At 35.6% G+C, this 24919-nt stretch overlaps 1 pseudogene; it reads left to right on the top strand.

Moving 5' to 3' along the window:
* Positions 1-224: 224 nt before the first annotated feature.
* Positions 225-6341, top strand: LOC132299876 (perakine reductase-like; annotated as a pseudogene).
* The last annotated feature ends 18578 nt before the right edge of the window (positions 6342-24919 follow it).

Below are 24919 nucleotides of genomic sequence, written 5' to 3'. Positions count from 1 at the left end.
TATGACATGAAATACTTAGGAAATTTTATTTATTTATTATTATTATTATTATTATTTGCTGGCTCCGTTACTATTTTGACACGGTATAATGCAATTATGCAACCCCCATGGACACGTAATCCGTGACGTCATCCACCCAGCATAGTGATCAACTTGAATTCTCCTCCGCTAAAAACACTTTTAAACATTGGGGGTTTGTGGGTGGGTGTATATATAGATATACATATATAGTTGGTCGTTTACATTAATTTTTAAAGTGGAAGCTGAGTTCAGATTTCAAAGGAGAAAGAAGTTTAACAATGGCTGAGGGCAAGCAAGTTGAGATACCAAGAGTGAAACTTGGAAGCCAGGGACTTGAGGTAATTTAAACCCTTTTCTTTTCCATTTCCATTTCCATTTCCATTTCCAATTCCACTAAAGGAAAGTTAGTTTATTGTTTGGTTGAAATAGAATTTATTGATAGTGTAATCTGTTCAAATTCAAGAATGAAACTGGACGATCAAGGACTCCATATGAAACCATTTCAGTCTTTCGAATTTCATTCTCACTAGCATGAATAAATTCTTTGTACTTTGTTTCTTTTAATTAAAATTTCACAATGGCTTTTTCATATAACATTATGTTTGGGTGGAAGGAAATGGAGAGAGAGAAGAAAAATAAGATGGGGAGGGGGACTGGTTTGTCCTTTGTTTTGAAGTTTTTTGTGGTGGAAAATATATGCTTTTGTATAGTAATTAAGACAAAAAAAAAAAAAAAAAAAAAAAAAAAAAAAAAAAAAAAAAAAATTCCCTTATACTAATATTATTATGAGATACTCGACATAAATTAATAATATGCTAGATCAATAATTAATTAAATATTCAACTCGCAATATGTAATTAACCATGCAAATTAAAGCAATCAAATACTAGGAACCATCATAAGAATTCTGAACAGTGATCTAGATATTGTTTGGATTGGGAGATTCTTGTATAAATTTTATTTGAACCAAGATGTCACAAGCACAAAAACTTCAAAATATTGTAAACCCAAATCATCACAAACTCATTGGGCAGTTGTTGGTTTGGATTGCAAAGCTCTCCTTACACCAATTATGGGGTTGCTCTTTTATAGAGATGGTAGCTACCTAAATTGGTTTTTTGCCATTACCGTTGAGAATATCTGGAAGGGGTTAGAGTAGCAGAAGATAACTTTTAGACTTGAGGACTTAAAATCAAGGGGGCTCAATATTATGACCATCATATTGGCTCTATGCTTGTATTTTCTCCTTAATTATGGGGGAAGAATTTTATAGAAATTGTCTCCGGTAAGATCTTACTTTATTTCTCATTCGTTTCTAAATTGTGGAGCCTTATGTTCTCACAGGTCTCGAAATTAGGGTATGGTTGTTTTGGGCTCACTGGAGCCTACAATGCTCCTGTCCCCGAAGAGGTTGGCATTTCAATAATCAAGTATGCATTCGACAAAGGAATCACATTCTATGACACATCAGATGTTTATGGTGCTGACCATGCTAATGAATTATTGGTGGGAAAGGTAATATTATGCAAATATGTTTTCACTAAGGCAGTACCAATACATTTTTGTCTGGCTTTTTATAATGTTGATCACACCATTTCCTTTCTGGTCTATGTTGTATAAGGAACCATGTTTGTTGATTTCACGCTGATTTGAAGCATTTGAATTAATGAGCTCTGACGTTGACAAAAAAAAACAGAAAGAAAGAGTAATTGTGAGAACTGAAAGGCTCTGGTTGTGTACTTCGTTTATTAATGCTTATTGGGTTATTCAGCTGGAGCAGTTAGTCAAGTATTGTGTACTCTGCTTAAGATATGGCTGAAAATCAATGGGAAAAGTTTCATATTGCATATAGAAACTGCATAGTGGGGGAGGGTCTCTCTTTCTCTCTCTCTCTCACACACACACATATAGATAGATAGAGATGAGCTGGATGCACTAGTCGAAAGATCCATAAATAGTCATTCATTTATGCACTCAATTTCATGTGCACATATTTCTTTTATGATTTCATTATCCGGAAATGTCAGAATGGGTGTATTGCCTAGCTAGAAAGATTCATAAAAGGATAGCTTGCAGCTTTTGTTAACTAAGGGCTCAGTTTAGGTTTCTTTAACAGCAATCACAATTGAATACTAGATAATGACAATGAAACTTGAGAATTATAGCAGTTTTGGCTGTTTATGATGCCTTCTTGGAGCAAAAGCAATTGGGACCTGAAGAAAATAAATTTTAATTAGAAGAGTCAAATAAACAACTTGGATACTTTCCATTTGCATATGATATCACTTGACAACTTCAATTTCTGGCTTTATAATTTCGGCAGAGTACCAATTCACGCCCCAAGTCAATCTTCATCTAGTGTATTTCAGTAGATGATTTTCTTGTTTATTTGCCGAGCAAAATTTAAATCATTTTATTACGGATTTGGATTGGTCTTTAATTTAGTATAGCCCTAATCTTGCAGGCATTGAAGCAGTTGCCACGAGAAACGGTACAGTTGGCAACAAAATTTGGTATAGTCCAAAGTCAACCTACTTGTGTTATACTAAACGGTACTCCAGAGTATGTTCGCTCCTGTTGTGAGGGTAGCCTGAAGCGCCTTGGTGTAGAATACATTGATCTCTACTATGTACACCGAATAGATACAACAGTACCTATTGAGGAAACTGTGAGTATCATAGTTCTTTTTTCATTTCCATCAATAGGCCCTACAGATTTTTTTATTTTTTTTATTTTTTTATTTTTTTATTTTTTGAGGATGATTTCATAGTTGTTATTAATTTCTAAAGAATTTGAATTTTATTTTTCGTGGCCAGATGGGGGAACTTAAGAAACTAGTGGAGGAGGGTAAAATAAAGTACATTGGTCCGTCTAAACCTAGCCCAGACACAATTATAAGGGCACATGATGTTCATCCTATCACTGCTTTATAGATGGAGTATTCCCTTTGGTCTCGTGACATTGAGGAAGAAATAATCCCGCTTAGCAGGTATTTTTTTTTATGTTCCGTCTAAAATTCTTGCATCAGTCTGTCTTGTGTTCAGTTACCTTCCCTTCTCAACAGTTTGATACTTCTGATAACATGTCATGTTACTCTTTACTTTCTAAATAAATTCACTTACAAAGAAAAGTACACCCGGAGAACATAGCTTATTTGGCATTTAAACTTTAATCTCCTTTGATTGAATACAGGATTTCTCCTTTGAAGTTTGTATCTCAATTTTTTAGCAATTCTGTTTTCCTCTATATACTTCCAAGTTCCAATTTTCTTTGTTTTTCCCTTTCTTCTCATATGTTCCTTAAATATGTTTTGATAATCAGGGAACTTGGAATCAGGATAGTTTTGTACAGCCCTGTTGGTCATGGATTTTTCGGTGGCAGGGGAATTGTGGACAGTGTGCCTCCAAAGACTTACTTGGTATGAACTGTAGCTTTATCGGTCCTTTTCCTTGTGTCGTCTATTCGCTTTCATTGGTTTTATAATAGAAAGCATCCTCAAGATCTTATTATGGTTCCTCCTTTTCCTTGTTTGAGCAAAATTGGTGTACGAATGAATGACAAATCTTTTTTTCTATCAGGAAACACATCCTAGGTTTACGGGAGAGAACTTTGAGAAAAACAAGATCATTTATACTCGAATAGAAGCATTGGCTAAGAAGCATGGATGCACCCCTATACAGCTCGCACTTGCATGGGTTCTTCATCAGGGGGATGATATTGCACCCCTTCCCGGTGAGTGACTCATCAATTCTTTGCTTCATTTTTAACAAATGTGATTTTAGATTTACTTCAATTTTTTTTTCCCTAATAAAACATAAGTCAATAACTAGCTCAAAATGATACAATCTGATAACAGAACAGAATAAGCCTCAAAAAACTTCCTTGTAATGAAAACATAGAGTACCGCTGTGTCGTCAGGCTAGATTAGCCATATTCCTGGTGAGCGACTCTCATCAAATTTTGCTCCAATGTTGATAAAATGTAAATTCAAATTTGCTTTGTTGGTTGTAATAAAAACATTCAAAAACTACATCAAAATGATACAAACTTATAATAAATAGGATAACCCCAAAACTTCACGTTGTATTTGTCTTAACATCAAGCTGATCTTGTTTTAAGCCAATCAATGCAACCAAGGTCAACATTCATGAATTGAGTGTGTTCTAAAATGGTCAAGAAACATGAATTGAGTGTGCTCTAGAACTGGAAATAACAGTCCTTCAAAACTAAGATTTCCTTAAATATCACTTCAATCTCAAGAAATCACTCTTTGAGTCTTTTCTGCATATCTTTTCACAAAATTTCCTTGTATAACATGATGAAATCCCAGACTTCCTAGTTATTGTGAATGGATTCCATCTTCCAGACTTATTTTTACCAGCTACTAGAGCATAGCCTTTGTTACAGCCTTCAAAGAATTAAAGGATGTTTCTTATTATTAAATAATCTTTCGTGTGTTTGTGACCAATTGGGTCCACTGTTTTATAATTTTTTATGGCTGTTCCTGCTGTTTTGACTACTCCGTGGTACCATGCTCAACTATTCTTTCGGTATAGTGAAAACCTTTTTTCTTTTCTATCAATCTGCTTGCTCATGATGCTAAGGTAACATCCCTAGTTCTAACGAATTCAATTGTGGGTGAAGTAGGATCAAATGCACCCCCAATTAGTATCCCTTCACTACTCTGCATAACTGAGAAAATTTACTTCTCGTTGGCTACCATTGTACCATCTTCCTTATGGACATTGAATAGGAACACTGATATCTCAAGACTAAAAATAATGCTAGATAATTGATAAGTACTTGAGATATCTTCATGTTGATACGTGGTCCGTGGGAAGGGATAAATTTCATCACTTTCTGTCTTTCTGCTGAAAACTCTACGCATTCCTTTTATGAACATCATGCAACATGCCTTCTTGAGTAGCGTCTAACTCATCGATTTTGCAATTCCATTCTGATGTGCTATATCCATGCCAGTTAAAGTTCCAATTGGTGCCTGAATCTCCTCGTTATGATAGAAGTGGTTCTCCCACAATCTATTAGGAATAGGGCTGCATAGTTATGGTTCATTTACATTCAAACCAGAAGTGTGAGTTTCATTCAAAGAGTCAGAGCTGGTTTGGAAGCTCGTGTTACCTCCTGGAACGAAGAGTGTGAGATATTTCCTTTTGTTCCTTTTGTTTCTCTGGTCACACTTCGGCTTGTTGGATACTTGTTCATCTTTGGAAGACCTATTCGTAATAATTTTCCTTAATAAGAAGGAATAATCTAATTGAGTTCCTGGATATACCTAGGTCAGTTTAAATTCACTGGTTCGTTAGGTGCTTTAAAATTCTAAAATTGTACATTGTACTATGGGCTTCTGGTCGAAAGAGGCAAATGCATGATAATGAACTTAAATTAAATATTAAGTCCATTCACCCTAACATGTGGCTGCACAATTCAATTGAAATAGTAAGCTGAACACGTACGATCTGAAATATGTTACACTCGTAATCACATCTTTGAACTCATGTACTTTTTGTATGTACAACCAAGATCAAAAACCTTGATGATAATCTTGGTTCGGTGAGAGTGAAGCTCACGAAAGATGATTTAAAAGAGATCTCTGATGCTGTACCTATCAATGAGGTGGCAGGGAATAGGCAACTTAGTGAAGCTTATGAGAAAATCACGTGGAGATACGCTAATACACCGCCTCCAAAAGATTACAAGTTATCGGCCTAATGTATCTCCTCCTGAAATGCATCGACTTGGTGGAAAATCTTGCATTTCCTCATGCAGATACTGTTGCCTTAGTATGTTGAGTTTTAATATGTGAGATATGATGAGTTGCTCTGTTAACAGAGAGTCTTTTTCGATGTTTTATAAAGTTATTTTATGTATCTGTGTATCTGTAATACCCGAAAATGAGAAAATGAGAACATAGTGAAGTTCTTATATTTCACAAGAACAAGAGAGAGAAACTTTTGTGTATCTATTATTTCCAAGATTGTTGGACATGATTATTCTATATAAGTTTGTGATACATAATTAAACTTGTTTTGAGAATTGTTTGGGAAGCACAGGTTGGAAGTGAGAGTTAAATTTATCATCAATTTTTTTTTTTTTTTTTTTTAAAAACGGTAAAGGTTAAAAAAAAATAAAAAATAAAAAATTTGTTCCTTAAAAATTAACATTCTGCTTTGTCATAATGTCATCCAAATCTTTAAAATAAACTTTTTTTCTCTGCAACCTTGGATATGTGAATATATTAAGGTTATAGGAGTTATAATGGTAAGAAGCTCCAAGTCCAGATGTGGAATCAAATGTGGGATGAATAGTTTTAAGAGTGAGAGTCTAACTGTGAAAAGAATAAAATACTTCAAACGGACATACTTCTTCTCATTTACAAACTAGGGTTTCTACAATTATTCATTCTAAATGAAAATTAGGGTTTCTACTTTTATTCAATCTAAATTTCATTTAATATTCATTTACTAAGTTAGGGTTTGTACGATTATTCCATCTCAATTTAAATTTAATTTAATAGGTTATAATATATTTGGATTTACTGATGATCACCATACAAGTGGATTTGAATCAATTTTGTATTAAAAAAATGTAAATCATTGAATTAATATTTAAATTTAGATTTATAATTAATGTATTTACTTTTGTTTAAAATACATTTAGGCGGATTGCTTATATAAAAATAGGGAAAAGAAATAAAAAATTCCCAAAAAAACGTTTGGTTAATAGAAAAATGAAAATTTTGAAGGAAACTAGGAAAGTTATCATAGGATTAATTTGTCACTCATAAAACTTTTTCTAGCCACTAACTTTCTCATAATTTAAAAACAAAAAAAAATTAAGTTTTTGAAAAAAATTTATGAACTTATAAAAATGTCATTTCATAAGTTTTCCTATTATTCAAATCATAAAATAATAATTTATATATATATATTTTTACAAAAATTTCATACTAATCTAATACACAATAAAATTATTTTACTTTCATTCATTTCACTTTTCTATAATGTTTATAATATATTTATATATATGTTTAAATGTGTGGTGTGTTATGTTTAAGTAGTTATATATATATATATATACATAAATGATAAAAGGAAAATGATTTTTATAAAACATGGGGCCCACCATCATATTATAACATGGCTAATGACCTTAAGTCATTACATAATTTGTATCTCCTCTCTCTCTCTCTCTCTCTCTCTCTCTCTCTCTCTCGTCAGTTTCTTTTATCTCTCTCTGCGATTTCTTTTTTCTTTTTCTTTTCACCATTCAAGGCTTAGATTCCTTTTTCTCCTTTGAGGTTTTGATCTTGCCACTTGAGGCAAAGTTGATGAGCTCGTTAAGACCTTCGTTTTGATCGGAGCAATTTCTAGTTTGGAGCACTTTTTAAATTTCGAATTTTAGGTGCAATTTGGGACATTTCATCTATTTTGAGGTAGGGGTGTTCTAACCCACAAATTTTTTGATTTCAGTGAGTTATCTCCTTAAATTTGGCCCAAGCATGATTTTATTGTATTAATCTTGTTATAATCATGAGATGATTTATGTGTTGTGTGTGCTTTATATGTTAAGTGGCATGCTAAGATGAATTGTTATAAAAATGTGAGCTTGGTTATTTAAGTTAATTGTTACTCTAGTTATGATGACATGATTATTAAATTGAGAAATTGATGTGGAGTATTAAATTATTTTTGAAAGCATGCAAGCATGATGTATATAAAATGGATTTATGCCTTGTATGCTTAGTATGCAAAAAATAATAATAATAATAATAATAATAATAATAATAATAATAAAAATGTTGAAGGGAAGTATGAATTACCTATTTTAGAGATTTAATTTGCAAAGCATTTGTGAAATTCTATGGTTGAATTCATGATTAGGAGCATGAAACATTCATGCATCCATTGGGAAAGGAAAAATGGGAAAAATGTTTTGAAAGCAAATAAAATGATTTTGGAAAATGTTTTTGAGAAGTGTTGCAAAAACCCGGACGCCTAGGAGGCGCCTAGTGGTCCGTGGTGTTAGTGTGATCTAGAGGGGGTTAGAGAGAGACTCTAGTGTGGTTGAGCTACCCAGACGACGCCATGGAGGCGCCATGTGGTCGGGGAAGACTAGCCAACCCCTCCCTCGTGACGCCTTGGAGGTGCCTTGGGTCGGATTACACTAACGGTTTAGAAGTTGAAAAGGAAATGTTTCAGAAATGGGGAGTGACATGAGTATGGCATTGCACTTCATTGGCATACATGGTGTATTTGTGACTTGGATGACATTTGTGTTTATATTGGATGTTGTGGTTATGGTTTACATCCCTGGTATAGTATGATCCCATTATTTTATTTTCTATTTTATACGTGGATTCACGGGGTCATAAGAGATGTCTTAGACACTTCCTACTGAGCTTATGCTCACCCCTTTATTATTAACATTTTTCAGGACAGGGAAGGGAAGTGACGGACGACGCTCCTCCACAGGGTTCGATCGGTTAGTAAATCGTTTTGACATTCTTTGTAACTATGATCTTATTTTATTACTATTATTTATTTATTATTATTATTATTATTTTATAAATCCTAGGATGACACGTATATTATGTATTGACATAGGAAAGGACGATAGTGCCCTTAGTTGACCTCGGGTTCGGGTAAGGACTCGATTAGTGATTTAGACCCTTGGATTCGGGTCGTTACAAATTTGGTATCAGAGCAATGGTTCGAAAACCAGTAGGACGACGGGTAGAGGCCTACCTAGGGTTGTGTGGAAGGTAGATTGCATTATTTATGTGCTTATGTGTTAAAGTGTTTATTATTTGAGAAGCCTGCTTATTTAATTAAGTGCTTATGTGTTTACGGTTTTAAAAAGGCATGCTTATTTACTAAGTGTTCACATGTTTATGTGTTTAATTGCTAAAATGTGTGTTATATGGCCATGACGATTAAATGTATAAGTAGTTGAAAATATATAAATTGTGATATGATGACAAGTGTGATTTAGGTGGTAACGACAAATGGTAGGCACGGTGTGTGCAATTTTATTTTAAATATTAATGTGACAAGTAGTAAGCACGGTAGGTGCAAGCATGTCTCGTATGTATTGTGACGGTTATTTAGGCATGGTTAAGCAAGTATATAATAATAATAATAATAAATGAATGAAAAACAGGGTGTTTAATTTTTTTATTTTATTTTATTTTATTTATTTTTTATTTTTTTATGATGAGACACAATTATATCTTGGTATGGGGTACGGTTATTATGTATGTGTGTTCACGTGCGTACATTTTGTTAGGTACGGGATGATTACCAGTACGGTAGAGTACTTGTTGCGGCATTGATGGTTGTGTGAGTTTTGACCTGAGTAGGCGAGGAGCTCGGTTGCTCAAGGGTTGTTGGGTGTTGGTTCTTATCGAACTAATGGCGTAGGTCTTTAACTCGTGGATCGAGCTATTCGGTGCATGGTTGCTTTATTTTTTTCTTGTTTTTGGGGTGTAGTGCTTGGGTTATAGCACAGTACGATGTCCGGGGTGAGACGTACAAGTTTCAGGTGTTAGTGTATGGTTTTTGTGACTGTGGAGGTCAGGTGTGCACTGTGGGGGAGAGGTATGACCTTAGGGGGTTAGTATTTGTGACTTGGGTCACAGTTTGGTACTGAGTTTCTCTTCGAGTCGGTTTGTGGTGAGTGTGATAGAGGTTGCTTGAGTCATGGGTGTAGTCTATGGATTGTAAATGTGTATTTCGAGCATTTTAGAACGGCTTAAGGAAGTGTGTTGGTTTTTACTGTCGTGGGAACTTGTTGGATTCTGTAGGTCTATGGTGATTTAGGACCAGTTGCCGGATGTAGATCATTTCATGGTCTTGCAAGAGTCGATTTTAGAGGCTGGTTTGTCGAGGAGTGATTCTCATTTCAAAGAGTTATACGAGTGTGTTTTGGGTAATCGACTCTTTGTGAGTCGGTTGCGTGGCTCGGTTGATGAGCGGGGTTCTGGGTTGGCGCGACTGTCTAGAGAGTCTTGAGGTGGTGTGTAGTGGTCAGTTTTAGCTGTGTAGTGTGGGATTGCATGATAAGGTAGGTAGTATGGGGTCATTGGTATGTTTGGTTGTTGCAGGTGAAGTGATAGATGGTAGGTAGTATGTTACCAAATGGTTTGTGTTTTGAAATTGAAAGCTGTGGACTAGAGTTGAATTTTATGTTGTATTTGGGGTATGAAGAAGTAGTGCTAGTTGTTTGAGGATCTGAAGAGGTAGATTGATGATTGGAATGATTGGGAAGAGGGTGATCTCGTAGGTCTAGTTGGTAGCCCCATTTGACTTTTGTCAGGGCCAAAGGGGTTCTGAGGAATGGGGAAGAAGGGAAATAGTGACGTTGAACCTGGGGTATGAATCTTTCTTGTTTAGGCATGTAGATTGTCTTAGAAATAGTGGTTTGGATGGTCGGTTAAGCTTTAGTGATTGATTGCATTGTAAATGGTTTTGAGGAGATAGTTGGGTGTTAAACATTTTATGCTCATTTTTGTTTTGAGGATTTGTTGGCATGACATTGCTTTATGGAGGTTCCTTTCTAATGGTAAATAGTGGCCGTTGTGGGGGAATATCGAGAGTGATGCTCATTATTTTGTTATGATGGTGTCATAAGAAGAATTGTTTGGCGTGATGTTTAATATTGATGAGTAGAATGGTTTGGGGTATGATCCGAGGGTAGATTGGAAAGTATGAGTTGTTATACATTATCAGGTAGGTGAGGGGGTTGTGCGCCAGTTGAGGCGATTGTGGTCGGCATAGTCTTTAGAGTCAGTAAGGACGATGTTGCCATATAGACACCTTTTTCTTGTGGTGAGTAGTGGGTTGTTGTAACTAAGGTCATGGGTCTTGTGTTCACGGTGTTCGAGGTAGTGTCGCCTTGAAAGGTGAAAGTGGAATGGGTGGTAAAGTGTCATTTTATGGCTTAGAGGTTGTCATTTGGGAGTGACGGTTTTCAGATGGAACGGGACGCGGTGTCCGAAGGGCTATGTTTGTTTCTAGTGTTGGTATGTTGTGAGCATTGATGCTCTTGTCTGATGGTTATGTTGTGAGTTGTATCTTAGTACTCGACAAATGGGTGGTAGGGATCTGATTGGTTTTGGTTAGCATAGGCGTTGCGGGGTATCGTATACGAGGTTTCTATGTTGATAGTGTATGATGGTCCATTAGTGGCGAGGTCGCCTAGAATTGAGTTCATAGTTCGATACGGGTATCCATTTGGTTCTTCTCTTTATGTGTAACGAGTTTAGTTCATCTCAGGTGAGATTGGGTGTCTATAGTTAGACAGTTGGTGTGTAGCATGTGACAAGGTGTCGGGTGCATTCAGGTGCGAGTCGTCAGTCTCTTGTGAGAGCGGGGTTTGTTACCCTTTCCATTTGTTCTAGTCCTGGCAAGGACGTCGATTGTCGTGAGTCTTGTTTTTCATTTAGGAGTTGTGCGCGTTAGTGGGTGGACAGACCTGTGTATGATTTGTTATGTTGTTGAGTTCATCGGTAAAGGTTTGGTTGATTTGGTCGACTCACTCCCACGGAGGGAGATAAAGTCATCGGTTTTTAGTAGTGCTTGTTTTGGGGGTGGTTTTGATGGCACGAGTTACCAAATAAAGATTGTGTTTTCGGTGTCTGGCATTTTCAGTGATGGCTAAGGGTGTGTCGTGAATTGTAAGCTTGAGGATGGTTAAGTGATGTGATGTGAGTCATGTACTCGGATGTTTTGATAGGCGTTTGATTCGAGCAATGTCTTGAGGACAAGTGTCGATGTTGCCTTAAAACTACGTGATTAAAAAAAGTGAATGTGGGATTCCTTTGAGGAATAATGGGAATGATTGATTTTAATTTTGAGGTTTCAAGCATGAGACAGTCGTATTGTGCGTTTTGAAGAAGTAAAAATTGAACCGAATGATGTTATGGAGTCGTTTACCTGGTATGACTACTATGAGATCATTAGAGAGTTTTTACGCTGGTTAATGATTGTGACATTTGGTGTTATGTTATTACTAGCTTGTTAGGGTTGTATGATTAAAGCATGATTAGGATTTTTAGAGTAAGTATGTGATTGTTTAGCCGTCATGTTTACGTAGAACGATGGATTAATAACGAGTGAATCTCATGGTTGTCTTGTGGACTATGTGAGAGTATGTATGAGGTTTGGACCTGAGGACAGGAATGACATCTGTGTTGAGACCGGATCGATGATGAGAATGGCCTGACCAACCATGTAATACCCCTAATTTTAAAAGGATAGTCTCGGCATTTTAATTAATGGTTTTTATTGACATGTTAAATTCATTATGTGTTTATTTGATTATTTGCCTATTTATGTAATTGCTTAATTATTTAATTTCATTATTTGTTTATTTGTCTATTTGTGTAATTGCTTAATTATTTAGCTGCATTATTTATTTTCATTAATGTTTGCTTATGTGAAAAATTATTTAATTATTTGTTTTCATTAAATAAGGATCAGTTTCGGTGTAACAAAACAAATACAGGAGTATATAGCTTAGGTTTTTATTTTTCTGTTGTGAAGTCACGTGGTGTAGCTGACTTATAATTAGTTTGGAGTTAGAATTAGGTTTTCGTAGAAGCCTATATATATATAAGTTATAAGTCTGCAAGGGTTTTAGAACCCTATTCACGAACAGTGGAGGTAGAGAGAAATAACAGGGTGGTTCGAGAGAGACAGAGAGAGAAAGGTTAGGGTTTGGTTAGGGTTAAGAGCTGAACCAAGGAAGAGTAATTGACGCATGCTCGTGGGTTGAACTAGGAGCAACAGAGGTCAGTAAAAGCAATTAAGGTCGCCGGAGTAACTAGAGAAGACAATTTAAGATTTTTAAACTGAAATCAGAGGCAAGTCTCTATTCTAACTCATTCCCTTTAACCTGTGTTCTGTGCATGCCTAGGTAGATTCCAGGGATTAAATTAATGCTAAAACATATCTTTTATGCATGATTAAACTGTATTAAATCTCATTGAATTAATCTGGTTTGAGTTTTCTTAAAGTTTCTAACTGAAATCCTACTTCCGTTGTTTTAAAAGCTTGTGTTCAATTCATGTCATGGTTGTATAACAATGTTTTATGATTAATCTGGGACTGAGATTGAACCCTAGAACAAGTAATAAAAATAGTAAAGAGACTCTGAGTATCGCCAGAGGCAAAGAAGACAAAGGAAAACGGACGACGGCTCTTAAGAGTGAGAGAGCAGGCTCCCAAAAGGAAAGAGCCAGCTCCCACAAGGCAAGAACCGGCTCCCACATGGAGGGAGCCGGTTCCCAATATAATACCCCTAAAATTAAAAAGGATATAATTGAGATTTTACTATTTATTTTAAGTGTTTTATGTGTTTAGGTTTAATTGATTAAATTATTTGTTCGTTCTTTATTTGATTTAATTGTTTAGTCTTTAATTAATTTAATTGTCATTTAGGTTGTTTTTGAATTGGTTTGTTGGTTAATTATTTTATGTAATTTAATTGTGGTTTTAATTAATTGGTTAATTGTTTTATTTTATTTTATTTTATTTTATTAAATAGGTTAAGTTATTAGGGTTTTGTCTCTTTACTGTCACGTTTGAATAAAGCCGCCTTGTTTAATTAAGCCACCTTGGAGATGTAAGGAATTGTTGATTTCCGTCTCTACGATTAAAGTAGAATTAGGGTTAATATCTTTTCCTAAGCCTATAAATAAAATAATAAGGGTCTGCTTAGGGTTGTAAGCACAAACCTTATTCACGAATAGTGAAAATACAGAGAGTGAAACAGAGAGTTAAAGGGAAAAACTGAAGGAGCGGAAGGTAGGGTTTGAGCCAAAGATTGTAAGCCAAACTAAGGAGGAAGCTTGAGGGCTGTTTGAGGGTTAGAACCGGAGCAGAGGAATCCTTGACGGCGATCACGATCGCCGGAAAGTCTAGGAAGAAGACGATGTTGAAAGGTTTCAAACCGAAACCGAAAGGCAAGTTCTTTTCTTCCTCCTTCCCTTTGGCTTGTGTTATGTGCACCTAGATAGTCTCTAGGGTTTAATTAATCAGGAACTGAAATTTACATGGTTAATATATGCTATATTGATGGCTGTTCGTTGTTGAAATTAAATCTGTTATAATTCGTGCAAGTCTGTTTAGTTTTGTTTTCTTAAAGCATGTAAATTCTATTGGAATTTTAGTTACTGTATTTTCTTTCAACAACTGTAAATGAATGATTGGGATGCTACTGGGATTAGATAAGACTCCTAAGTTCAGTAGTGAAGAGGAATAGAGGGGATTGGAATGGAATTGATATTGCAAAATAGTTTCAGTTTTATACCTAAAACATGTTTCGTTTCGGTAACAAATTTAGTTTTAATTTGATTTCAACTTCTGTAAACGAATCATGAGAGTGTTACTAGGGTGTTATAAGACTCTTAAGATGAGTTTTAGAAATCAACAGAGTGGTAGGGATGGTCCAGAGACAGAGCAAACAGACTGAAACGAAGCACCGGGGACTGAAGGCTCTCAAAGGAGGTGAGAGCCGGCTCCATAGAAGTGGGAGCCGGCTCCCACAACAAGTAGAGCCGGCTCTAAGGAGTCCTAGAGCCGGCTCTAGGCTGAAAAAGAGCCTGCTCCAAAATTTGGAGCAGGCTTCCTTTTTATTTTACGATTTGTTTTAATTTTTTTTTAATTTTCTACGTACTGTGCTTACTATTGGAGCATGGGTTTTAAATCTGTTGGGTCTGGGGTTCCACAAAGAGTTTAGAAGGCTGAATATGGGTGTTATTGGGATCTTAAATTGATTAGGGTTTAATTCTAAATTGTCGGGACAAACAGTGTAAAAATTAAGACACTCCCCATGTTGCTAACAAATGGAAGATAAATTAATTGTTGAATTAAATTTCAGCAATTTGATGGAATATAATGTGTTTATAAAACTTGTTTTAGAATGCATTCAAGCGCATGATAAGGTCATTTAATTATTAATTTTGATCTACGCATGCTTAGGAGGCTAGTTGCTGAATTATTAAATCGTTTCCTGCAACTATATGGTTAATGCTTGGATTTAAATTGCTGAAATATTAAACAATCTTCTGAAATTGTTTTAGCAATTTATTGGATAATAATAGGATTATTTAACCTATTCACATGCATGATGGAGTCCCTGACATATTAAATTTGGTCTATGCATGCTCTGGATGTTAGTTGTTGATTTATTAAATCGTCTCTTGCAACTATATGGTTAAATGCTTGGATTCAAATTGCTGAAGCTTTAAATATTTTTCTGCAATTATTTGGATGGTGGTTTTTGGGTCTGTAAATTATTGAACTGTTATATATGTTGTAATTTACATGGATATGGAGGATTGTATGTACCGGTATGGGACGGTGACATACTAGGGACGGTTTAGCTCAAAACGCATAAACCTAACCTAATGGATTAATGGAATGGATTGAAAGATATCGAATCCTAATTGTGACTAAGTCAGATCAGCTGTAACCAAGTTGGATGACTTCTTGGATTAACGGATGGTAGTTAAGTCATATCAACTGAATAAGTTGAGTGACTAACTAGTTGGTTTATTGTATGTCAGTTTAATAAATAGTTGAACTGCATACCCTGGATTTGGACGGACTTTATATATATGTTTATGGTACCACGAGTTGAGCTTGAGTCTCAGACTCATTGGTTAGGGTGCGTATATGCAGTGGATGCGTAGCTGGCTATAATAGGTTGAGGTGTACCCTGTTAGGTCTAGGTACTCATGCCCACCTTTGGGTGCGTTTGTACATGTTGCCTTCTATTCATGTTGAGACCCCCTACATAGTCCAGTGAATGTCTCTTAGTGTGGATATTTATATATGTATGGACTAGATAGCTATTGCTGAGATGTCTAGGGTGTATCTGCGTATCGGGTCACTGTCTGGATTGCAGTTAGGATAGAACTTGCATGTGGGCCTGACCCACTCTTATTTTTACAGGTGTTCGTCAGTTCCAGGCTTAGAGCTTGATCGTGCTGAGCAGATACAGTTATTCACTCCACCGACGACGTATGAGTATTTTCTTCTCATTATGATCGTTGGTTGTCTTTGCAGTTGTTCATGTTCAGTATTGGAATATTTTTAGTAGGGGTCCACGAGATGGATTCCCGAGTTGTATTAGAAGTAAAGGAGAAGTTGGTGTATTCAAACTAGTTCTTGCATATAAAGTTTATTCGGAGGTTTTTTTCCATTAAAGGATTTTCATTTTAGTTCTTTTCAGCAAAATTTTATTTATTCCTGTTTCCTATATTGTATTCTGTGTTCGTTAAATTGCTAATTGATTTGATATCCTTGGGTTATCGGGCGTGGGCCTGGCCAACCAGCATCCGGAAATCCGGGGGTATCACACCCAACATCTTAGAGCCGGCTCCCAAAGGTGGGGAGCTAGCTCCCATTGTCTTGGAGCAGGTTTTCAACTTGTGAGAGCCTGTTCTCGCCCTGAAACGCACAATTTTGGGTTTTTAGGGGCTGTTTGGGTTGTCTGGAGTATTTTTAAGCTGTTTAAATTGCACTGAAGGATGTAAATAACTGTGATGGACCTATGAAAGTATTAGGAAGCATTATCACGTAAATGGATTAAATAATGGAGCAATATGAGTTTAGGGAAAAACCTACATGTTGCACACTGTTTTGGTAATTAATTTATTTACTGGAACTTAGAGATTCTGGTGTGTCGCCGCGGCAACGCTTAAAAAGATGTTTGCAATGAGTGTGAATGTGCAATGTGGCCAAGTTTTGATTTTATAAGAGTCACTACTACCTCTAACTACAAAATATAGATAGGGCGAGTAGGGATCGTCCCAAGGGATTTGATTGTAACCAATATGCAATGGAAACAAAAATAGGGTTAGTAGATCGAGTGATCAAGAGAGGTTTGCTTGGATTAATTAAACTACCATGCAATTAAAATTAAAGCAAGTTAAAGATAACAATGGAAATATTAGGGGAAAAGATATAGAGGAGAGGACTTGGGGTACTAGAGCTCACCACTAAGCTTGACTTCACTAGACATTAGCACTTGTACATTAATGGGGAAATTGAATTGTAACTTGTGTGTGTGTGTCATAAATTGAAACTAAGCATGGAAGGCAAATAAGTATAGATTGTTAAGCCAAATGAGATGGAACGCACAACCTATCAAATGAGACCAACATCCATTTAATGAAACCACAATTTGTGCACACACATTATTATCTAGAAACATACACTTTTTGCATTCATAAGTATGGAAAGAATAGATTGTCCACCTATATATGGATCTAAGCAACTACACTACATCTACACTAAAGACATGGAAATTAAACTAAGTAAACTAAAGGTGTGGCACAATCCATCAAGAAACAAGTGTGAACCATCAAATAAATTGCAAGAGTGTTCTATTAAGCTCTATGTTTTGACTATCTCTAGATTAACTTCATTCATACACATAGACATGCATAAATTCCACTAGATCTAGAGAAAAGTACATGAATCATCCATTCTAGCATACATAGACATATGGTTAGAGATAGATAATCAATTGGAAGCATTAATCCATACACATCAAGTGGAGATCACAAGATATATATATAGATCCAAGATCAAAACATTTGTTACAAATAAATCCCCAAAAATACACGAAGAACTAAGTCTAGGAAACAAACTTAGGGGCTACTCTAGCCACAAATAAATGTCTAGCCACTCATTGAAGTAGTCATCCAACCCTCAAGGGCTATCTCTATGGTAGGCATGAACTCCTTCTTGATGGAAACCCTAGAAGAATGGAAGAGCTCTCAAGAATGTCTCTAGCCTCCTCTCTAAGATATGTATTATACAATATGTAAGTTATGTCAAGTATGCTCTCAAGAATGGCTCATATGCCTTATATAGGTAGGTTAAATGTCACATCTAATGGTCTGGGCTCGTACACCAATATTCCTCCAATGATTGCACCATGAGCCAACCTTTAATGAGCTGGATTTTGTCTTTTTTTCGAACTTAAGGAAGTTCGATCGATCGAACTGTGGTGAGATCGATCGAACATGGTTGAGATCCATCGAATTCTGCAGAGATCCATCATCTATGGCGATGCCTTTTTGAATAAGGACAAATCTCTGAGATATTTTGAGATATTTTTGGGAAAAAGACAAAAGTGGCAGCTGGAGTAGTATATGTAGATAAGATCAAGCACTTCGATCGATCGAATAAATGTTGAGATCGATCGAACTTTGTGGAATCTTGTGGATAAGGACAAAAGCTCAGATCTGTCTTGAACTGCTTAGATCGATGAACTTTCGATCGATCGAATAGATGCTTAGATCGATTGAACTTGCTGACTTTCCACACTTTGCTTTTTTCTTTCATTCATCTTGAGTTAACTTTTTTTATGCTCTTATTTGGCTGAATTGACTTATTTTTGGGATAAGCACCTAAATACGACAATAACATGAAATTCGTCTAAGGCGGTAAAATAAGATAGATAAAGGTTCTAGAATGCTCAAGCTTAAGGGGTTTAAATGCGCACTTTTCAGCGCTCATCACACCCCCAAACTTAAATCTTGCTAGTCCCTAGCAATGAACTAGAAAGTAAAGGAATGAAATGAACAACTATACAACTATGAACTAGAAAATAATAAACGGATAATGCCACTTTCGTAGGGAACACGATTACATTTAGCACATACAACAAGCCTTTTAAACCCCTAGGTTACCCCTAGTGAACGAGTGAAGTCTCGTGAGGGTTTTCAGAAATGATATCCACAAACATTAAGCTCATTTTCACAAAAGAGGCACTAATATTACAAACAAGCATTGGGAGAAAACTACCTCAAGTATGCAATTTTTCAACCATTTCCAAGCAATCTCCCAAAATTTCAACATCAAGTAAGCAAATATGGTCCTCCACACATCAAGAAAATGATCATGTAAATCAAAACAACTCTAGAATCCTTTTTGAGTGGACCAACATCAAATATGTTGCTATCTTAGCGAACTAAAGAAATGATCACATCCTTACCCTCAAACTAGCACACAAATCTAGTTCCGATCGTCAAGACAAAGAGTGAACCTTTTATTAAAGCTTATTGATTTAGGTGCGCATTTTTTTTTTTTTTTAATCCTAAGGATTAAAGATGGAAGCATGGTGCATGTGTTGATCTATTAAGCTTTCTAGCGATCCATGAGGTCGAGCGTTATGTCAATGACTCCTAAACCAGACGGTTTTAGGGCACTAGATGACTTACAAGCTCAAATCAATTAGGTTACAAATCAAAACAACCTCCATCTAATCATTTCCCACTTCTCACCTTTTGGGAGAAGTCCTGACTTTTTTTATTGATTTTGCAATTATATATATATATATATATATATTTAGATTCAATTATTAACCTAGAGTTTAGGCCCTCCACCTTTCAGCACGAGAAATTCAGTGCTTGATAAGGTTAGAATCCCGGCTATTCAATGAAAATGGTTTGTTATCCACTTTTATTAAGATGAAAGCTTTCAATGCACTACTAGCCTAATATGCGCCTGTGTTAGTGTAGAATCCTAGAGTGAATCTCAAAACAATCACAAAATCAGGATGATGTGGACCACAAATGCAAGCAAAATATCAATCTTTCAAAAAATTTACTCCTAAATAGCATCCACAAGGCATACAAGGAGTATTAGACTCTCAAGTCAAGTAATTTTTAAATTTTAAGCAATATAGTTCTCAAAAGATCAAAATTATCGCTAACAAGGATCAATTATAGAAAATTCTTCAAATACACAAGTCATGCTCAAAATTTTGAATTTAAAGCAATTACTGTAACAACACCTATTCCCCCAAACTTAAATGGCACAATGTCCTCAATGTACAAAGAGAACAAAGGAAAGAGTATACCAGGGCAGCTAAGCAAAGAATGGCTGGGACACAAGTATCCAAGGTGGGTGGTATAACCCCCCCAAACTTGGGATTAACTATGGTCCTGAAAAGATGGCACTAGGATAAAAACTGATCAGATAACAAAGGGAATAATAATGGTGTACAGTGGACATGTGTGATACCCCCTAATTTCGGAACACGGGTTGATCAAGTCCGCGTACAAAATCAGAGGATATCAAAACAATTTAAGTATTTAAACAAGCACGGATTATAAAATGTAATAAAGAATAAAATAAAACGCTGAAGAAAACTAATTAATAGTAAATTCATTAGTAACTCTCAAATGGTTACAACTCGGGAATCCTATAACTCAAGGACCCCTTAAATATAATCTATTATCCAAAAGTTCATTATTAAGTACTAATCTCCAATGAAATACTAATAATATCCTACTTGTAAATAAATCGAGAGAGTGGATAAGTCCTTCAGCTGCAGATCTTTAACCTTTAGACTCGAACTTCTAATAACCTGAAAAAATAAATCGCGGGTTAAACCCTACGAGCAAGCTTTCTCTATCAAGCCTCTGAAAACTAATAAACAGATCATCTCTACTAAAACCATTCTTAATAAAGCTTTTAACTTTAATATACGATGCTACAAATAAATATAACCACTTATATATATAGTATAATAAACCTATATGTTAATAAGTTCATTGAATTATCAAAACCATTCATCAATGATTAATTATTAATCATATCTAGAACAATTCCCCATCTATAATGTTTATAAAAACAAAATAAACACCACTCACCTTAATTCTATCCTAAACAGTACTTTAATCATGAAAGTAATAAATTACCAATTAAAGAACAATCCAATAAATCCAAAACCCAATAACACTGTTGATTGCTTAAATTACATCCAAAATTTAAGCTTTAACAAATCATCTATCTCTTTGCCAATATTAATATAAAATAATGCACTAACTAGTACGTACTAGATTATGCTAATTATAATCCAACCTATACATACAATGACCTTAGGTGAAATTTTAATCATCTAAACACACAGCAATTTAATTATGCACTGGCAAATCAACCATGCCGTCTATAAATATCATTATTTATATACTAGCAATTCAACCATGCTTCCTTAAGTATGTTTACTTATACAGTTAACTAGCAACTCAACCATGCTTCCCATATATGAAATTTATTCATATCTAACGAGGCAGTATATTTAAGCCTTTGGCAACTCATTCATGCCTACAATTCAACCATGTACTATCTTTAAATGTAACTATCCATTAATCCCTACGTAAACATCTTATGCATATTACACGCATAACATTAATTTAATAATCGGTAAATCCAGATACTCCAAGTAATATATATATATATATATATATATACCTCCTTCCATAATAATTATGTATTAATTAAATCATACATTACATATATATATAACAAATATATATATACAATTCCTTCCACCCCCAACTGTAAATTAAGTAGATGCACACACATTAAATACCATCGTGACACTCTATGACTCTCATAATACCACGAACTCATCTTTTAACGGTTGCTTTCAACCCTCACAACTTAAAAACTAATTCTGTTAAAGTACTGGACCCCACAGAAGATTTCCTAGTCTTCAAACACCTATGCACGCGCTCCTACGCGCCGCCCCACGCCCCCAGACTCACGTTACGCGCTTCTACGCGCCATCATTCACTGGTAAGCGCGTTCACGCGCTGCCACGCGCCTTCACGCGCCTGCTACACTCTCGGCGCGTGTATGGCTGCTTCTGATTGGCTGCCCCTCCTGTTCTTGTGTGCCGCGATGCATAGGATCGCTATTCTGTTGACCAGACCAAGTCAACAGACCTGATGTGCATGCGTATCTTAATCCCATGAACCGTGATGCACTGAATCATCTCTCCTCCCTCAATTAAATCTAACCATTAGATGCCGCATGTGTAACAACTTATGATATGCCGCATCACACCAGATCAATCCAACTAATTTAAATTAATCCTATGGCTTAGATCAACGAGTGCACCCTTTTCCTACGCACGCGACCACACTGGATCAAAATCCTATTGACGCCCAATCAACTACCGTCTCCAGTGTGTAGTATGTTAAACAATTTAACATATTTTTATATACAACAGTATATATAAATAATTTATAAAATAACATTAAAAATATAAATTAATTCCAAAAAATTTCCAGAAAATCTTAAAAAATTCCAAAAGCTTTATTTATTATTTTAGGCATAAATGAACAAATATAATTAAATTAAAATTCATTAAATTTAATTAATCATGCTCAACCAACTAAAAACAAACCCTAATAATTACAGAAAATAAAAAAACCTAATTAATATAACCTCTTATATATTGAACTAACTTATTTTTTTATAATTCATGTAGTTATTCTCATGTTTAAATCTATCGCTTTGCAAAGAAAACATGTTCATTAAATTCGATTAATAGCTTGTTTTTAATCAACCAAATAAAAAAAATATAATTCATATTCAAGGTGATAGGTTTATGAATTTCAAGAGGAGAAATAGAGAAAAAGTTACCTTATCTTTTCCAAATCCGGTCCCCTGTTACGTTCTTTGATCCGGCCTCCTCTTCGTTAGCTCTTCTTCTTCCCTCACTAACTCTTTTATTTTTCTAACGTAGAAAAACTCCTAACCCTAAAGTCTTATACGTATATTTATGCACATTAAAAATCCAATTCCCTTTCCAATTGTGACTTACCAAAAATAATAATAATAATAATTTTAAATATTAAATATATATACACATATATATATATAATAAAGTATATATACATTCCTTCCATAAATCATTAATTAAACAATCATCTATACCTATATATATATATATATATATATATATATATATATATATATATCCTACCTCCTACCATAATAATTATTGATTAATTATATTTATCCACATATAATTATATTTTTATATATATATATAGAAAGATAAATCCTTTAAATACCTTTATAATCATGGGCCTTTATTAATTAACTCAACAAGGCTTTATTCACGCCCAAGACCCCATCCATTGGTCCCACTCCTTTTAAGTCCAAACAAATTAACTTAAATAAATAAAATAATTAAATTTAAACCTGTTAAATACAAATAATTCATACAAATTTAATTAATCACAAATCAAATAAATAATTCACTAACTAGCATTCCACAAATCCAACATCATATAAATTTAACAAATAAAATTACAACATAAAATTTAATTAAAACAATACAATTTATCTATGCACTTAATTAAATAAAACAAATCACAACTATCAACGCACTTAATTAAATAAAACAAATCATTTAAAATAAAATTAATAATAATAATAATATAATACAAATTTTAATTACTAAATCCTTTTAAAATATCGGGGTATTACAACATGCAAGTGTACATGAGATAAGAAATGAACTAAGGAGAGAGGAAAAGGTGGTCCTGAAAAATTCGGGCAGCACTCTCTCACTGAAGTCACTGGGATGCACCTGATAAATGGAGTCAGTCACAAACAGATATATCAATATAAAATCTAGACATCCAAAAATATCATGTATAATATAGAAAATGAAAACAATATATAGTACATCGTATTAATAGGGCCGACAGACTGGCCTAAAAAATATAGTATAACAGTATCAAAATAGCAGGCTAATATCACAGATATGTATAAAGATGAAAGAGAAGTAGAGAGATCAGGCAGAGGATGTAGGGCGGGCGGGGCGTGATCCCCGGATATCTCTGGATATGCCCTGCAGCGCAGCTAGAACATCTGAGCAGAGAGATGCCACATCTGTACTGAGGGAGATGATGTCTGCTCTGAGAGAGACAACATCTACCTGGAGAAAGACAATCTCACCCTCCAATATCTGGAAAAGCTCTCCCAGGCCAGGTGTCTGAACTGGAGCCTCAGGTATGACTGGATCATGAAATTTCAGTATGTCCTGAGTCTGCTATTGAGAATGAACTGGCGACCCTGCCGGAGAGTGATGCGGAAGCTCCTCTATTGGCGGCTCTTACTCTAAATCAATATCCATATGTACTGCAGTTGAATCGACTACTGGGTCATTCGTTGCTGGCTCTACCTCGGCTGCTGCTGCGGCTGCCATCTCTGCCTCCTCAGCTGCTAGAACTGCCTCCTTTCGCAAGCTCTTGATAAGAGCATTGTAGCTCTTATTCCAATCCTGCTTGCCGTATTGGCAAGCTCCTGTCTCAGTACGCTTATCTGGATGGAACGGGTAGCGCTGATCTCTGAGGATCTGAGTGATAAGGTGGCCAAATGGTAGATAAGTAGCTCGCTTGGGCCTGGCCTTGCTAATGTAGGCCGAATACAGTCTCATCATAACATTCCAGTAGAGTGCTGGCATGGATACCCAGTGGCCTGTATAGAATATATATAAGGCAGTCAAAAAGTCTACACGCCTCTGGATCTTATGGCCCGCCATAAATACGTTTTGGAATAGCACCGAATCGTAGAACCAAAGCTCATTAGGCAGATAAGTCCGAGTGGCGAAAGTCTCGCCATCTGCATAGTGGCCTGTGAGTGCCACAGCCATGTCTGTGTAAGAAGACCTCTCATCTAGAATAGGATAATGAACATCGAGAGGGTAGACATGAGGGCATCAAGAAGATTTGGCCAATGTATCAACTGTGATCCTAATGGGGTGGCCATCGATAGTGGTCTGCAGCTCTGACAAGTTACTCGGGGTCGGCCAAAGGTTCTGGTAGAACAACCGAACAAGCCGCGGGTAAACTGGATAAGTGACTAGGGCAAGTATAGCTGAAAGGCCCCTCCGGTCTAGATCGTCATAAGCAGGCCTGGTCAGTAGATACCGGGAGAAGAAAGAAATGTCGAACACCGACTCATGTGCCACCTGAAGGCGTAAGTATCTTGTGAGAGGTCTGTCTCAGACCTGGCCTGGCTGTGTCGGTGGTGGTGAAAGAGATGGTACATGC

The sequence above is a fragment of the Cornus florida genome, unplaced genomic scaffold, assembly GCF_030987335.1.
Source record: "Cornus florida cultivar Cherokee Brave unplaced genomic scaffold, ASM3098733v1 CherokeeBrave_3.0.0_Hap2_Chr03, whole genome shotgun sequence".
Lineage (NCBI taxonomy): Eukaryota > Viridiplantae > Streptophyta > Magnoliopsida > Cornales > Cornaceae > Cornus > Cornus florida.
The sequence above is the reverse complement of the archived record's forward strand: the minus strand, read 5'-3'. Positions and strand labels throughout refer to the sequence as shown.